Here is a 4,121-nt window from a genome sequence, read left to right on the forward strand (position 1 = left end):
ACTTTCCTTTTTCCCTTATTAATTATGATTATTTATATCTATATGGTTCTTGGATTCTACGTTACACAATGAGGGACAACGTACTGTTGTCCTTACCCATTTAAATACTCTACTTGCCCCAGATTTCACCATTGAGAGTCTCCTTGAACTGCTATTGGGTTGAATCTTGGTGGATGCACCATTGCTTTTGCTGATGGCCAATATTCACTCCCTCTCTAGTTACCATCCCTTTCCAGGTACCATGTCCATTCTCCCCTGAGTGACTGAGGAGGATAAACCCCGCTTCCGCACCAGGGGTGTGTCCTGACTTGGCTCATGCTATCCTGTCGCCCAGGCCCTGGGAACCGGGGGATGGATTCCAAATAGGTTGCCTGGCCTACTCCAGTCAGTGCGAACAGAGATGTCTAATGGGCTTCTGGAAAAGAAGCCTCCATTCTCCTCACTGGGAGCAGGTAAAACATAGAATCAGCAAACACTCTCTTTCTGTCTGGATGACACAGTATAAAATGACAAGTGTGATGAGGCCATTGCTGCTGCCCAGATAGAAGCTAGCCTGAGATCAATCTCACTATACAGAGGTGGGAGGAATGTAGACAATAGCAGAGATAACAGGACTGAAGCCTGGTGATGCTACTCATTTCTGGATCATCCTGTGCCTGAAGCCAGCTATGGACTGCTTAATGATTTCGACCAATAAATTGTCTTATTCATTTAAGCCTGAAGGACCTAAGATTTCTCTTCCTTCCCAAGCAAAACAATCCTAAATATTAAACTTCCCAAAGCAGCAACCGAAGCAAAGAATGCATTTCAGCTCCTTAGGACCAAGAGCCCTCTTAACTACAAGCCTCTTGTTCTCCCCCGCTGGTCTGAGAGCTTCTGGGGTATATTCACTGTGTCCCCGGCTCTGAGAGGAGTGTGTATCTCTACTGAGGGCATCATAAGCATCTCAAGTATATGTGGAAAACCTGCAAACGTTGTCTTGTCCACTGCTACATCCTCAGCTTCTACAACAGAGTGTGGGACATGCAATAAACATTCACTGAGGGAGTGCATAAGTCACCCAAGCCTGTCTCCGAGCCCCTCCCCTCCAATCCCCCAAAGGAACAGAAGCTGTGGCCAAAAGCTTGCAAGACATTTTATTCTCCTGCCAGGGGACGACACTGCAGGGAGCTAGCTGAGAGAAACTGGAGGGTCCGTCCTGGATTTAGGAAGGCAGGAGCTGGCGGTGCCTGCTGGAGACTCTGTGCTTCTCCCCGGGGTGGAGTAAGGTCCCAGCTCCTTGGACACCTGGAGTGGGGAGAAGAAACAGCTGTGGCAGGTGTGGGGTCCCTGCAAATGTGCACTACAGCCACCTGCCCCTGCTGATCACACCCAGAGTTACATCCTGGGACCCAGTCAGGAGCCCAAGGGGGTTAGGGGTTCTGGAGATCACAGGCTCCAGTGACAGGAAGTGATGGGGACCTCACATTACAAGGTGACCCCAGATCTGCCAGCATCAAGTCCCAAAGCCTCAGTCAAGGCAAGACTGGCTGCCAGAGCCACTCAGGGGCCCTTCTCTGCCCCCTGTCCCACCACCCTGGCCTGATCTGTGGGCGCAGCCTGGGCAGTCCTGGAGGGAGAGGCTGCAGAGCCCTCCCTGCCAGCGGGGTTCCTGAGCCCAGCTCTCGGGCCCCGGGTGTCCTGGGCTAGATGGTGCCTGGTTCCTGTTCCCAGGAACCGCTGCTGGGCTGGGGACAGGAGTCAGTCAGGGCTCTGTCGTCTATGCCTAGCCCAGTCTGAGGCCACTTCCTTGGTGGTAACCTCCTTACGCATAATCATCTCACTCAAGCGTTACTCAAAATAAGAAATCAGGATTATTATCCCCTTCACAGGTAGAGACGCTCAAGTTCACAGGCGTTAAGCTACTTGCTCAAGTGCATGGCTGACCAGAGATGGAGCCCTGATGTCACCCAGGGTTGCCTGGGAGAAAACCCAAATCCCTTGGGGCACCTGGCTGGCTCAGTGACTCACCTGGGCCTCTGGCTCTCAGGATTGTGAGTTGAAACCCCACGATGGATGTAGAGATTACTTAACATTTTTTTTTAAGTAAAAAATTTTAAAAGCCCGGATTCTTCATGAGTATTTCGCAACCTTTTTGTTACAGCCCACCTGCCCAACTTCTCCAGACTGCCACACAGTAGGGGAGGAATGTGTCACAACAAGGGCGCTAGGAGGGACATGTAGGAGTAGCTTATGAACTTGTCTATGACAGATGTATTTCCATGTTTTTACACCATGTTGCATATAATTGGGGATGAGATCTGGACCCTCCAGGAAGGGGTTCCTGCTGTTACCTCTGTACTCACCTACTTGATATCTGCACAACCTGAAGGTCACACAGATATCCCTGGAGGGATCACTATTCAGGAAAAACTGGGCAACACTACACAAAACTCTGGTGAGGATATCTTTGCAGACTTTTTCCACCGCTGGAATCTTTGAGCACACCGCTGTTGTAGCCTTCTGAATGGCTTCCTGAAGCAGCAACAGCACCATGACGAGAAACAAGAATTAGCTGTGCTCTGCCCCAACCACCCCCACAGATCCCAGCAGCTCCTGGCCCTGGGACCCTCTGACTGTGGGCTTGCTGGGAGGAGGCTCTGGTGCCAGGTGGCCATGGAAGCAGAGGCTGGAGAGACCGGGATGGGCCCCCATGCCCAGTCCCAAGGCCCTGATCCGGGCCTGGCCAGGAGGGGCTCAGGAGACAAGGACAGTTGGCTCTGTCCTGTGTCAGTCCCTAGTGCATCATCACCCCAGGCCCACTGTCTTGTATGTGGAGCACAGTGCCCACTGCTGCTACCCCACAATCAGGTTCTGCCTACAGAGTCTCCTGGGTCCCAGGGCTGCCAGGGCTCAGGCTCAGGTGCGGCGGGGAAGGTTAGGAGAGAGAGCTTTGAGCCTTGGCACATTCCATTTTGCAGTATCATCTACTGCAATCGCAGGAGAGAGGCTACAGCTGAGTGCCCAGGGCTGAGGGTGGGCCCTGCCGCACCCAGAAGCTGAGCAGGGTCAGGGAACAGAGGAGAGGGAGGGAGGGAGGGAGGGAGGGAGGGTGAAACGAGGCTTCCTGGGAGGAACACATACACTTGTTCAGCACTTGCTCAGGACCAGATGGGAAACTCAGCTCATCCCACCCCTCAGCTCCTTCCAAAGGATTAAGGAAGTGGTTGGGGGATTAATATCTATCCCATTGCACAGAGAAGGCAACTGAGGCTCAGAAAGCTCAGAAACTGAGGCTCAGAAACTTGGCCCAGGCATGCAGCTAGAGGTGACACATCTGGGGTTCATCAACCCTGACCCAGATGCCCTTGGATCCAGCCTCATAGGCTCTCCCGTGGGCACATGCAGTACGACCACAGGAGAAAGATTCCTACCTCTCCTGGCTACAAGTTTTCTTTGACAATGAAAGAGAAAGCATCCTTGCCTGCTCCCAGAGCATCCCAATTTCAAATGATTCTCTGTAGTCCCTCCCCAGACACAGGAGGGGACCTCAGATACCCTGTTGAGAAGGTCTGGCCCAAACAGGGATCAGCTTCTCCTCAGGGTCCTGCCCCCAGCCCCTACTTTGACCCCAGATGCACGTGCAGTTGGTTCCGCAAATCTGAAGATCACCTGAATCTGGGACGGTCCCACGCAAGTCCTCAGCCAAGTCATTATCATTCGACAAATATCACATCGGTTGAACTGTGGGTCACCCTGTCAGAAAAAGGTCCCCAAAGTGGTTTCTCAGAAATCCCTAGAATCCTGAGCAGAGATTCAGAAAGGAGCCCTTGCATCCTCCTAGGCCACCACGATGACCAATGATCTTTCTGTCCTTTAGGGTTAGGACCAGCTAGCTGCCTGGCCCGAGCTCACCTTCTTGGTGGGCTTAGCAGGGTGACGCACCCAGAACCTGTCCCACACCCACTGCACCTTCTCCATTCCAACACCTGCCCCCCTTGTGTTCTCTGCTCAGACCCCAGAGGGGCCTCTGAGGGGAGGGCCCAGACAGACCAAGGTAGCCCCCCTGAGCCAGGCACAAGTGCGCACAAGAGCAGCCTCTTCAGCCCACTGCTCTGTCCCCCCCACCCTCCGAAAGAGAT

General features: G+C 53.1%; 1 long non-coding RNA gene across 1 annotated transcript; it reads right to left on the reverse strand.

Annotated features, from left to right (window-relative positions):
• Positions 1-1,117: 1,117 nt before the first annotated feature.
• LOC119877132 lies at positions 1,118-3,759 on the reverse strand. The gene is made up of 3 exons (XR_005371880.1): positions 3,652-3,759; positions 2,346-2,514; positions 1,118-1,287 (listed from the first exon to the last, which is right to left on the reverse strand). It is a non-coding gene; the product is annotated as an uncharacterized LOC119877132 (long non-coding RNA).
• Between the last annotated feature and the right edge of the window lie 362 nt (positions 3,760-4,121).

This window comes from Canis lupus, chromosome 17, assembly GCF_011100685.1.
Source record: "Canis lupus familiaris isolate Mischka breed German Shepherd chromosome 17, alternate assembly UU_Cfam_GSD_1.0, whole genome shotgun sequence".
Classification (NCBI taxonomy): domain Eukaryota; kingdom Metazoa; phylum Chordata; class Mammalia; order Carnivora; family Canidae; genus Canis; species Canis lupus.